Below are 14541 nucleotides of genomic sequence, written 5' to 3'. Positions count from 1 at the left end.
TGTTATTTACACTGAGATAACCAAAACAAAATTGAATCAGAAGTGATTTGCAAATAGTTGAGCCAAGCCATGGAGGGATTTTACAGTGCTGTGTAAATCCACGGGCCGCATATCACACTGTTAATCTTAGATGCCTGGTTTGAAAGGGCATTTAACAGAGGCCTAGTGAGTTCTTCCAGGGAGCATATCCCCTGGCTGGCCTAAAGGCTACCGTTCATTCCTTTCATCCCCACCCCTCTCTCTTTCTTCTCGCCCTCCTTCTTTCCTTGGCTTGAGAGCACATCCACATTATTAAAAACTCCAGATTTACTCCCCCCCCCCCCCCCCCCCGTTTAAACATCAACTATAAAGAAAGACCACCCCTCCCCAGTATTTAATGGGACTTCAGCAGAGATCCCGGCTTCTATCACTGCCAAGATGCTAACCTAAGGACAACTAACATTACTATCTCTAGTGACACAGCCCACATGAAGAAAATCATTTAGTATCACCTCCTCCCACGACTCACCAGACGTGCCAAGCCATTCATGCTAGCAAGTGCCCCACATGAAAGAATCCTGTTTCTGAAAGCATTACAGCCAGAGTTCAGGTGAATGGCATAGGGAAGAGGAGAGAAAGAGAGAGAGAGAGAGAAAGTTACACCGAAACCCATTGGGAAACCATAAGAATGTCAACTCTGGGCTCCTGCTCTTGGCATCTTAGGATTGGGGGGGGCCCCCTCAGGCAGCTTCAAGGGTCCTCAGTTTGGTAGGGAGAAGGGTCGGTTTCAGTGTTCTGTTCCTGGACCTGATTCCCAGCATTATGGATTTTAATTTTTTCAGAGGTGTCCTAAAGAGGGAGCTAACTTACTTCCTGGCAGTCCTCAGTACAACTTCTGCAAGACTTCTCATCAATCCCCTTGAGTGAAGTCCTGATTTCCTGCAGTTGGGTAGCAGGTGAGCCTCGTTCAGAGCCCTGGGGACTCCAAACTGCCGGACCATTTGTAACCCTCTAGGGGGCAGCACTCAATAAATAATGCGAATCCTACCTGCAGGAGCACTTCTGGCTGTGGTGCCTTTTACTCCCCGGAGCTCAAAACCCTTTATCAGACCAGGGAAGAGTCAGAGTGAGACCAGATCTCCCCAGCCCACTCTGAACAAGAGCCCACGGGCCCAGGGAGCACTTAGAATTTCTTTAATCCAGGACTAACCAGGAACTAAACACAAATCCCACATGTGCCTGATGGAAAATAAACCTCTGGGGAAATTCTCCAGACTGGGACGGGCTCAGACCTGCCAGCCCATTTTTGTCTAGACTTAGAATCTCAGGGGTTTGGCAGCAGTTGGTTCAGTTTCTACCAGAGGTTCAGGGGTGAGGAGCCAGGCTCCATACTGTTCATTATTTTGTGAGTCCATAAACACTGTCTACTAAAGGACAAGTAGCATGGATAGAGACGATGGGCTTGTTAACAGAAACACGGAACCAACCAGAAAACAGCTGACTAGTAAGGTTGAGATTCCTGTCAGCATCACTGACTCACCTGGGACATTTCACATCATTATCCTTAATTGTAAAATAATAATAGATAATCCCATCCTACATTCCACTCCTTTGACAGGAAGGGATGTGGGGAACATAAAACAAATTTGTAAAAGATGCTAAGAGAAAGCTGTAACCTGGCCACACCCCAGTGGAAAGATGGGTGTTCCCAGCTAGACAGCCCCACACCCAAGGGCAAGGGCGCATCAGAATCACCCAGAGCAAGTGTTAAAAATTCAGATCTCTGGGCACCATCTTCCTGCCAATCAGGTTCCTTGGATCTAGGGTGGTGTCTGGGAAGCTCTATTTTTAAGACACATTTTAGGTGATTCTGCTGCAAATGCTCAACAGGCCAGCCATTGGAAACCTCTGTTCTGAAGTGTTATATTTACACATAGCCTTCGATGTATGCACTTCCAGTGAAGGATACCTGGATAAGTATTCCTCCACATTTTTTCTCCAGGCAGTTGTCAGACAGGGGGCAGATGTTTCAAGGAAAACATTGGGAAAAGCCTCCCAGAGCACTTCTCGTACAGTGTCAGAGCAGTGGCATTCCCAGCTTTACCTTGTGACATTTATTTAGCAGCAACAGCAAAGAGCCTTTTGAAAACACCGAGAGCCTCTACCTCTCGGGGGTGGGAGGTTTGCGGGAACGTGTTCCAAGGGCCAGCTGATGGGGTTTATGGAGCTGGATCCAGCCCTTTCAGCACCAACCCACTTAACCATTGGTTGTTACTAGAGGTTTGTTTCAGGTATGGTTTTCCATCTGTGTTCATCACATTGTACTTATTAAATGCTCATGGAAGCATGACTATGCAGGAGGTGTGCAAGCAAATAAGACATTTGGGTCTTGCCTCCTGGGAATACGGAATCTAAAGGCTCCAGAAGTTTCATGCTTCCGCAATAGATGCCACCTGTCACATGGTGCTTCCCCTTATCTGAGCACTACCATCGACAAGCTCTCACCCTGAAAGGGGGAGATACGAGCCATAATTGCGTCTTAATCTGTAATTTACTACATTGCCCTAGTTAATATTTAGCTACATCTGTCTCAGAGGCAAAGCTTCAGTTAAAAGTTAATAAGTCCTCATTTTTTATCCTCTCTTTTGTTTGAAGTGAAGTCCAGGTTTCTGGTCAGTAGGGTTCCGCCCACCGCCGCCACTCCTTAAACAACATTTTTCTTTTATTCAATACATTTGAATACTACTTAATAGTTTCTACTTGATCTGACCTGTGAGGGGTTCCCAGAATCTTTACAGATTTCCATAAAATATCAAAATCTCCTTTACTCTAAATTGTGTCTATCTCTCATCTCTTTCTCGGACACGGACACTAGATCAGGTAGGAAGGAACCTTATGGACAAAAAAAAAAAAAAAATGAGCAAAATGTGCAAAATTCATTCAAATATCCCTGGAATCCTTGGCAAAGGAAACCAAGGGAGGTACATTGCTCTCTCTACTCTGCTCGGCTCAAGCATGAGGTGGATCTCCCTCAGCCACACTGACTTTTGTACATTTGACACATTGGTGCCTCAAAGAGGTCCCCATCAACCCTTCTCTTTAGAGCAGCATCCTCCCATACAACTTTCTGCAATGAAGGAGATATCTGTGCTTTTCACATGGCGAATGAGCATTTGAAATGTTCCTCATGTGACTGAGGAACTGAATTTTAAATTGTATTTAACTTTATTAAACATGTTTCTGATCCCTTCAAAAAATACAGATTCCATTTGTGTTTAACAGATCCCACATTGGACAGCTCAGCTCTAGATAATCAAATACCAGAGCTGGAGATTTCCCATGGGAGCCCATAGACATGCACACCCATGTCTATGGGCTACTTTACTTGTTCACCAAAAAGGGAATCCTAGTATGGGCAGAAGCATCATTTGAAAATGTTTTGTGTCTATTTGGCAAGGAGAGAAGGGCTGGATCACATTATTATCTATCATCCTGTGCTCCGTCTGTGCTCTCTTGGATGACTTTTCCAGAGCACTCACTGGGAATCAGATACTCCACAGTGCTCCCCAGGCTCCTGCTCTCAGCTCCAGGCCTCGGTATAGAGAAGCAGGTTGGGGCAGCAGAAACCTGAGGTCAGGACAGATGGACCTTAGGTCTCTACTGCCCTTGAGTGTCCTTGAAAAGTCCGTTAACTAATTTGGGACCAGTTTCCTCACCTGTAGAAATGAAGGGATTAGTTTGAATGACTTCTATCCCTTTACAGTTTTGAATTTTGGCTAGGAATGTTTCCTGACTCCATCCTCATTCATAAATTTAAAACTGTTCTAGTTCTAATTTCATAGCCACCCTAAGTAATTAAAATTAATAGCTATTTATCCCCCAAGAAGACATTAATGCATGGATGGGGCTTAACTGGATATTCCATTATCACAGTATTTACACTGAGTACATCTTCTCAAAGAATGAGTAATAGTATGTTAGGTATCTTGACAGGGCTTTCAGAAGAGAGATTTTTTGGGACAAACCCCTTTTCTAGATCCTCAAGAAAACCAAACCAAACCAAAACAAAACAAAACAAAAAACCCAAAACAAAACAAGAAAGAGATTCCACTTGACAATCACAAACAAAAGCCAAGAACTTATTTATAACTTCAAGGCATTTATAGGTGATGTGACTGGAAATTTTAGGGTTATGATCTGAAATTTTCTCCCATTCAGGAAAATCTTATTCTGAACTGAAAATTTCCGGTCTCTCACTAAATTTATAGACTAATATTCTTGGAAGCTTGAATCTTCCATCCATGTGTGCACATGCTTTTCCTTCGTTCCCATGCAGACCGATCCTATCAAACCCCTATTGATTTACAAGGGATCTTGCTCTTTCTTCTTTCTTTTTTTTTTCCTTTTTCTTTCTTTCTTTCTTTCTTTCTTTTTTTTTTTTTGGTTATTGCTGTTTTTGAATTTGTAACCTGTGACTTATGGTGCCTTAATTAGACATCTACATGTCAGGTGATTGTTACATTATGATGGCAATAGCTGCTAATTTGAGCATGAAAGTCGTGATGGAAAGGCAAGAGTCAGGGAGCTGACCTTTCGCAATTGAGGATACTTCAGGGTGGGTTAATTCACACCCACCCTAGTCATTAGTTCCCACTCTCCTCCTTCATATTTACTCCTACGCAGTTTACTGAGCTGCCAATCAACCTTAGTATCAGGATAGGATCCCTGATGGGGGTGGGGTGGGGGGCTTGGAATGATGCTTGCTTTCTGCAAGGAAAGATAATTTGTAGAGGCATCTCCAGACAGGGATTCTATTTGTTTTCTAAATTAAAAAGATTTAAGTGATAATGTGTAGATCGTTAAAAAGAATTTAAACAACACAAAAAGTACTCAATGAAAACCCAAGCTGCCCTCCCACCCTATCCCCCAGTTTTGTAATTTACCTCTCCATTTCACCTCCCCATTGATACCGGTTGGGGGTCAATATCCTTCCAGAGTTATTGATACTATGTTCCAAGTTACAAGCAAAAACACATTTTATGTTTTTCTCCAGCTCTCTTTTCTTCCCTCTCTACCCCTAAGCAGTAATGATCTTGAAAACCATTAGGGGGCAGCTGGGACCAGAAAAGAAAACAGCAGGAGCACATGCAGAACTAAAATCCAAGAGGAAGAGATGCACAAGGAAATGAAAAAGGAACGCTAAGGCCAGACATCAGCAAAAGTAAAAAAAATGAAAAGGAAAGCAGAAATATACAACAGCAGAGCATTACAAAGTGAAAGGAAATGGAGAAGGAAGTTATATTAAAAAGCTAAAGGAAGAATAAGTGTAAAGGGAGGGGAAATTTACAAGGCCAGGGATTGAGGTTGTTGTTGGTGGTGGGTTTTTTTTTTTAGGAAACCTGTAGAGCCTGAATTGGCTCAATGTTAGCAGAAAGTGGGAGGTTATCTTTTTCTGAACCGGAAGGCATTTATCATACTAGATTTTACATTCTTAGGACCTAGAGGGTTGAGAGCACCCTCTGTCCATTTGGGCTTGTGATGTGGGGCGTGGGGACGGGAAGGAGCAGTCTGCCTCCCTTACATCTTTAGAATGCTTCAGAATGCTTTCAGCCCTCAGCAAGGCAGCAAAATTAGCCTGAATATAAAGGTGCAATTCTATTTCTCAATGCAGCAGAGCTCAGAAATGAGGGAATGGGTTTCTTTTGAAGCCGATGCCGTAATCAAACTGCTTTCAGGTGTAGTGCAGGCAAACCTCCCCTGGTTTCAGCAGGTTAACTTCATTAAAGCTCCTAGCTACTGCTTTAATGTTTTCTAGGCTTTCCCCCTGGGTACATTAGGCAGAAACAAGCCCTCATGGGAGTTCTGTACCCTGATGTTTTGCATTGTGAATGGAATGCAGGGGCAACATTTATGCTAGGATAATATGAAATGGAAAATTGCTTCTAGAGCACAATAAATATGATCACTTTTAGCTTAGTCTCCTTTTCCCTTTCTAATCCAAACTTCCTATAAACTAGACAGGAGAAACTTGAGGAAGCCCTGGTCTAGGGTCACCAGATAAGGTACGGAATGCCTGGCCATCCTGTAATTATTATCTGCTAAATCTGATTCAGAGGACAGAATAATACCCCCAAGCAAAATACCCAACGTCACTGAGCAAAATCCAGTGAAAACTTTTGTTTTAGAATCAAAGGCACTTCCTCTCAATCTTCCATCACAGTTGTTAGATTCCTACATTTACTAAGGCCCAGGAGGGGCAGGGGACATTTTGGGCAAGCTGGGCTATGAAAGAAAAAGCCCAAGGCACACTTGCCGCAAGGACCCGCTAAACCTCGTGCCAGATAAAGCTGGGGCTTTCTCAAGTGGGTACTGGAGTTTTGATGAATTGCGCTTGAGTCGCAATATGAGCTATCCCAAACCCTGGTCATTTTTGCAGAATTTGGCTTTCCTCTGTAGCCTAACATCACAAGCACTCTCTAGTCCACTCTTGTTCTTCCTTTCTTTAACATGGAGTCCTGGAGTTTAGTTTCTAAGAAGTTTAAAAAATCAAAACAGGAAATCTGGCCAAACAAAAACCTCTCTGACCAGACGCAGTTTGCTTCCTTCAAACAAGTCCCCCAAAGTTAAATTACAAAGCAAGTTTGTCTCTTTATTAGAATTTGTCTAGGAGCTAGGATGTGAAAACACTTCCCATTTGATTTCCCATTTGATTTGATCATAATTTAGAAGAAGTAAATGTAATTTCTGACCTTGCAACACATCTGGCCGTGTGCCCATAGTTATACCCCACTGACGGTGTTCTCACAAACACCGAGGCTTCTTCAGCCCCAAGCATCCCCAGCTCTTGCAAAACGGGAAAGTTGCACTTTGGAGGTGAGGAGTATTCTAGGGCAAGTTAGCCCGATAACGTTAATAATTGGGTTAACAATGTAAGACAGGCGTGCCAGAGGGACTAACTCAGGCCCCTGAACTGGGGTCAGGAGACCTAGTTCCTGGTTCTAGTTCTTTCCTTGGCGCTGTGTGTGCCTTGTGTCACAAGATCCGTTCTCTCTTTGTGATGCTGTTTCCTCACTCATACAAGGCATGTTATTATTCCAAAGCAATGGCCCTACACACCATTCAGCTGAGTCCACACTTGATAGAAAGCAGGGTCAGTTTAGAGCTCTCACTGATTCAAAAAATATGTATTGAGCACACACTATAAGCCAAACTTTGCATGCAGGGAATAATAGTGAGTAATCATTGAAGATGGATGTTCTCCTGGTGGGAGAGGCAGGTAACACTCAAGTCAACAATAAGCATGATCATTTCAGAAGGTGATAGTGAGTTTCTAAGAAGAAAACAGAATAAGATAACGTGATAGGGACCCATAAACCAACAGACAGGAAATCTGGGCTAGCCCTTCCATGAACCAAGCCTCTGCCATAAGCAAGTGATCTAACTCAGGCTCCATCTCTCATCTTTAAGATAGGGGGTTGTACTACATCAGTGTCTTTCAAAGTTGAGGATGAGTTCCCTTAGTGAGTTACAAAATCAACTTAGAAGCTTGTGATCAACATTTTTAAAAAAATGCAATAGATCGGAATAAAATCAGAGTATATATTGTTCATGAAACTGGTTTCCATTCATATATATTTCATATACACATAAACACAAGTGTTCTGGGGCACAAGAAAATATATTTCTTTCTGTGGGTTGTAGTGAATTAGGTGATCTCTAAAATATTTGTAAGCTCTCAAATTCTATGATTCTATTAAATTTTTATAGCAGGGGCTCAATGGGGCATAGTTCTTGCCTGATTTTACTCATTATTGAATAAACAGTAGCATTGCTACTATTTATTGTCTGTTCTCATCAGAGAATCCTAGTGTTTGACCCAGTTTCAGGTACGTGATTGGTGCTTGACAAATGTTTTTGAATTAATGAAAACATGAGATTTATGCACTAGGTCTTAAATATAGCAACTTAATATGAATTACCAAGTAACCTACCAAAGTATCAAAATAATTTATTATATTTCCCCAAATGCCAGCCTTACAAACCAAATTCAAAATTATATTGTCCTTGTGATGCTAAGAACTCTATTTTCTTAGAATTCTCAGAAACTTTGTTAAAATTCCAAAAAAAAAAAAAAAAAAAGCTTAAAATGTTTTTTTCCCAAATAGGGTAAACTGCTTTCTTCTCATTTATAACTGTAATTCAATAAAGCTTTAGAATGTGTAAAGAAAGAAAAGAATTAGTGGGGAAATGTTTCTATTTCTTTCCTTGGGGATCCAGATAATTCTGCCTTCCTAAAACTTGTCTTGTGAGGTTTCATTTCTTAAGACAACTTTTTCAAAGCAGTAGTATTCTTACTGTAACACAGATTTTCCCCTTAGTTATGGCTTAAATAGTAAGTTTCTCAGTCTCAGAATCATTTTTAAAAATTATACATTTGATTCGAAATAGATGATCCAAGTCTTCCATCCTTCCCTGACTGGATCCCTTGTTGACGTCCATTGGGATGGGAGAACCAGACTGAGGCGATCCCATTGAGGAATCAATGATACATCATCCTTAAGAAAGGCAAGAGTCAATGGACCCCACTCAAGGCCCAACGCACATACCCATGAGTTAATTTTCAAGTCCATTTCCTTAATTGCCTGAAAATCCATGGCAGGCAATTGACTCAGAGTTTAGGATTGCTACACCCAACCTTCTATATCCATCCCCTCCTGCCTTCCCCAAAGCAAAGCAGACACACATAGACAAAGAAGAAATATCAGCATCCTGGTAGCCCAGTCACATTGCAACTGCTTGCCTAGTGCAGGACAACTCAATGGTCATGGCTGTGCTTCCATTAAGGGCACCTTGGTTCAGGCAAAAATGTGCTCTTGAGCTATGACATAAAAAAATCACATTTTTGTGAGTCGAAGTATAGCATAAATAATCTAAAAGAAGGCACTGTTTGAAGAAAGCATGTATTTTTGAAGTAAATAAGGATCCCGGAGTTGATCTGCCCTATATGTGTAGATTGATCTGGAACTAACTAAAGCATATTTCCTTGGAATCAGTTCTGAAACCACTGTTTAGACCAAAATGTATAAAAACCATGAAAGGCTTTTGAACAATTTTATGGTCTTTATTTGTGTTATTATTTTTGTTATTATTGCTCCTATTACTAATGATGAATTTGCCCAGGCCAGAGAAATTCAATGTATTCATGTTTATATATATTTTTTTGCATTGACAAGTAGAAGCTACATCAAATCCAAACCCATCCCATGTATTTCTCCAATTCTAGTTTTTGTGTAGATTTTCTTCTTGCGGAATCTCTCATAGAATCATTTTAACAATGACACTCTGGTAAAGATATGCTAAGACTCATAATTTTTTTTTTTTTTTAGCTGAAGTTAACTGTGCTCATCATTTTGGGACTCGACATCCAACTGACACTGAGAAATGGCAGGTTTCAGTTAAACAAATGCAAAGCTGTATTTAGGCTCTTTTGCAACATCATGATGAGAAGAAATCAAAGCATCTTCTGCTGCTATTTTTAAAATACTCACCAGGGCAATTCCATCAGAAATACTATTATGACAGCTTTTGTATTTTGATCCTTTCTTTTCAAGATTAACATGTGGGAGAAACCCCACATCCCTTGAAAAGAATTTGAAAAAGTCCATTTGAACAAATGCTGCTGTGCTGTTTGTTATAGAGTTAATAAAAAAAAAAATTCTCAGACTCTTAAAATGTGGTGGCAGGAGGATTGTTTAAAGAGGAGGCAGATGCCCACTGTCAGTAGAAGGAGTGCCAAAGTCTGGGAGCCTCACAAAATGTTTCAGACGAGACCCTTTACTTTTTGCTAATTGCAACCTAAACAGATTTCCCCTGCTCCAGAGTTGTGCAGATTGTCTTTCTGCCTATAGGTACAGGGATGTTAGCTTATTTATCACACAAAGAGTTGTTGGCTGAGGAGGAAATTAAACTCTAAACCAAGTACTGTCTTTTACTATAGGGCAACGTTCGGACTTCAAACTCCAGCTCTCCCCACCACTCCACAGGGTCTGTTTACTCATGCACTGACAAAAGAACTCGGTAATAGATCCCAAAGAGAAATCTTACAATATACCACAAATCAGCATCAGCTGGTCCAAATGGGGTCTGTCACGAGGATGTTGATTAAAAAAAAAAACAGTTATCACCCCTGTAGTAGAAACATGTCATCTTACAATAGCATTTACTAAACTCCTCATTGCTTTTGGGGGTAGTTGGGACAGTGCAGAGAGACAGTTCCTCCTTCAACCTATCTGGGAGTGCAGATCCCATAGGTAGACCGTCCTCGAGATGGAAAAATCCAGGCATGATGTGTCTGGATAGTAAGATATCTGCTCCTGAGTGATAACTTGTTTATTGTTGGTGTGGTAGGACCTCTCCAGGAACAAGCAGATAGGCTGTGCTTAGGGAAGGAGAACCACTGAATGTTCTTTCTACTAGTTCTGATGGGAACTAAGTTAAATAAACCGACTCTTATCCAAATGGGGACAAGTTGTCATTACTGGTCATGTAACGTTCTCAAAAAGAGGAATAGCTCAAATATCTTTTTGTTGGTTTGTTGGTGCTTGAAAAAAAGTTACTGTGCTTAGCCCAAGGAGGGGGCATGGTAAAGCAGGAAGAACATTCTTTTTTTTTTTTTTTAATTTTTTAAAAGATTTTTATTTATTTATTTGACAGAGAGAGACACAGCGAGAGAGGGAACACAAGCAGGGGGAGTAGGAGAGGGGGAAGCAGGCTTCCCACGGAGCAGAGAGCCTGATGTGGGACTCGATCCCAGGACCCTGGGACTATGACCTGAGCCGAAGGCAGACGCTTAATGACTGAGCCACCCAGGCGCCCCAGAAAGAACATTCTTTTAAGGGATAGGAAGTCTACTTTTTGTCATTCAGCAGCTCTGCAAGCAAGTTGTACCCAATGCTCTGGGTTTCTGTTTCTTCCTCTAGGAAATGAGGGGGTAGATAGGTCTTCCTGGAAGTTGAGTCTACTCCGTGGTTCTATGAAGTGTCAGTTCACTGGACATTTGTATCAACAGCCCTCTCTCGATGTGTGTTCTTTCAGAGGTGGTTAGCTTTACATGATTTCCAATGGTCATCCATACTTTAGAAGAAAGAGCCTGGCCATTTATAGGTTAGCGCCCTTTGTCCCAAAGCAGCAGGGTGAGGCACAGGGGCAGGAATACAAACATCATGAAGGTCAAAGGTCATGACCTTTCTGGGTAAAAACCCAGACAGTTGCATACCTGAGTGGCATTAGAGTCTGGCTTTGGCCAGTTGTAAGGTATTTTCCACTAGAGTGTTCTGTTCCCGACCCTGGGTGGAGGTGCTCATCATCAGAGGAGACTGGGTGGGGAAGCAGGGTTCAGCTGGAGCTCTTTGACTATAGAAAGACAACTTGGCAAGCTGAAAAGTGAAGGTTCTGGTGCACATCAGTGTTGTTTTGGAGATAATTTGGAAGTGTCAGTGTGTGGTAGCAAACTCGGGCTGTTTCCCTGAAATGTATAGAGATTAAACAGTGCTATGAAATCCTGCGATGCTGGGAGAAGCACACGTGGTCCTCTGTCCACGTGTGCTCATCTGTACATAGCACCTTCTGGGCAGGAGGAAGGTCCTGAGGAGTATAAAGAAATAATGGTACTGTTGGGAGAGAGAAGAAAATGTGGTGGTGGTGGGAGGGTGCGATTGTTCAATGGATGTGGATGGTGCCCTGCGTCTGGCGTCCGTGTGACTGGGTGGTAGAAGTGATTCTACTTAGCGCTGAAAACAATAAAAAGCCAAAAAGCAGAGCGCACGCACGTGCACACACACACACACACATACACTGAGACATCTTAAAAGTGCCACACTGGGGCACATCTCTCAAGGATAAGTGAACAGAAAGTAATTTGTATGTAACCAAAGATTGTGAAGGAGGCAGATATCCTTTTAGCCGAAGAAGGTACAAAAGCCTTGCTAGCAGGGAGAATATGAATCTCATCTATAAATTTATGGAAACCTATAGGCAGAAGATAAACTCTTGCAGTGTGAATCCTGATCTACTTAGAAGGTGACCACAAGTGAAGGAATTCGGGGAGCAAATAACAGCCATCTGTCTGTTAGAGTCAAGCCCAGGCTACGTCTTTCTTCCCTTCTCTCACCACAAGGACTGGACACTTTCCCGTTGCCTTACCAAGCAGAGAAAATGGGAACAGGAAAGAACATCTGTCCCTCGTGCCCTTAAAGATTTCCAAGGCACACAGGAGGAGGCTTTGGGAAGGATGGCAGCCTGGGGATGAAGGGGATGTAGGGAATTTGAGAGAGCAAGGAAGGCCCAGTCACCGTGTGTGTGTGTGTGTGTGTGTGTATGTGTGTGTGATGAGGAGGGAGGTAAGAAGTGAAGGATGTGGCATAAAGAAGGGATAAGAAATTCCTTGAAGGACACTCAGTGCCACCTGAAGAAATAGCAACGAGGGGTTGCCGCAGAAACCTGGACAGCGGAACTCCATGTTAATGTATAGTTGGAATAAGCAGGTTAGCTCCTCTGTGGGACTCTTCCCCAAACTTTAATGTCGCTGAGATAGGTTGTGTTATTGGCCCCAATTATTCACCCCATTAACTGCAAAAGGATGATACATCCTTCCTTTGCTCTGCGGTGTGCAGTGCCTTCTCTAAGGCACAGTGGACATGTCCACCCCTTCGACATCAGACTTCACCATGTGATGTGATTTGGCCATTGGAATCTGAGCAGAAGTGACATAGTGTAACCTGCAAGCTGACACTTGGAGAGCCATCGTGAGGTTCAGCCGTTGCCCTTTGCCTTTGCCATGAGGATGGCAGTTGCCAGCCAAGGCTGGCCCATCAGCCTGGATCCCAGCATGAGGAGAAACAAAAAGCAGAGCTGAGCTGCAGGTGAGCCATGCCGATGTGTGCCGAGAGTGAGACACACACCTTCCCACATAAGTCACTGTGACCTTGGGGTCATGACAGCATAATCTCTTGGACGAGGATTATGCAAACCTGCTTTACGTTGTATGGGTGCTCCCTGTGATCCTGGGACAACGTGATAGGTGGAATGGAACTTAGACCACTCTGAGGGAGGTGTGTCCTTGCCAGAAGGACGTGTCCTTGGCCCTGCAGCATCAGTAGGGAGATGAGGGGAGGTCTCTGACAATCACCTGACCAGTTAAGCTGTCAGATCAATGTTCCTGCCCATGTTTCCTCTCCCCAAGGGAGTCACATCTTGTGGGACCAAGTGAAGGACTCTGTGCCTTATTCACAAAGTCTTTAAAGAGGAAATAACTGGGGGAACTGACCCAGAAAAGGGGAAGTTGGGGCAGAGGGATTCCATGGACAGAGTGCAGGAAACTCCGCTGAGTCAGTGTGGATGATCATGAGATGAACAGTTTTAATCTGGAGGTGGACGTAGGCAGAGAGGGAGCTGGGGTTCAGAGAACAAAGACTCTTGCTTTTCCAGGAAGCTTAAAAGGGAGGAAAACTGAAAAAGATAGAAATGCCTCAGGTTTTCCTATCAAGAGAAAAAAAAACAACAACCTGTTGTCAGATAGTGGAGTGGGAACTTAACGGGTTTCCTGTGACAGAGTCTTCCCACAGAGACTCAAACTTTTCTCCACTCAGTGGAACACTCACCAAGCTTCACGTCACCAATGAGGGCTTCTCAGGCACCATTTCATGAAAGAATTTTGTGCGGTTTCTTAATAACTTGTGATAGAGCTGAAGTAGAAATCTCCATTTCACTGGACAGGATATGACAGAAGCTCTATGGGGTGGGAGGTAGGACTAGATGACCTCTCAAACTCTTCTAACTCAAACAGATTAATATTTATTATTCAGTGCTATAACTTATGACATTAAAATGTCAAAATTGACTTAATTAGGGCAAACAAAGAGAATTAAATCTGAAATGCAAACATACCATTTTATCATCTTTACCCCTGTAAGCCACATCAAATTATTTATAGGAATAAAGCAGGGTATAAACAAGTGAATGAATGAATAAAATGTTAGGTTGCTGCCTAACGCCACATTCGGCTAGTAGGAGTGAGCACTAGCAAGTTTTGAGAGGTGCAAGACCACAGAAATGGAACCCTCAACCATGGGGAACATTCTAATAGATTTGGGTGAGGAGGGCAAAGGACTGGCAGTGTGTATAAGGTTCGTGAGTTCCAACACTTCTCCAAAATGCTGGAAATGGTTCAAAAGAAAAGTGAACCATTAGGTGGTTCCCAGCAGGCACCGGTGCATTCCAACAAGAGACGTGCTTTACGTTAATTTTTTTTCCATCCCAAATGTTCATTTTAGTCTCCTGAGAGGAGTCCCCCCTACCCAGCGTGACAAATTTTCCAATTTTGTAATGGAAGCCAGGAGAAAATGGCATTCTCTTTATAGAAATCCATTTTGGAGCCAACTTTCTTGAGATGTATCTATCCCTGAAAGCAATTTCCCTCATCCAGTAGAGGCGGCTGAGGTGTTTAGGGCCGGCTAAGTGGATCGCTGACAATTTGCTCCTAGAGCTTGTGGGAGATTTAACAGC

Source organism: Neomonachus schauinslandi, chromosome 3 (genome assembly GCF_002201575.2).
Source record: "Neomonachus schauinslandi chromosome 3, ASM220157v2, whole genome shotgun sequence".
Taxonomy (NCBI): Eukaryota; Metazoa; Chordata; class Mammalia; order Carnivora; family Phocidae; genus Neomonachus; species Neomonachus schauinslandi.
This window is presented reverse-complemented; position numbering follows the sequence as displayed.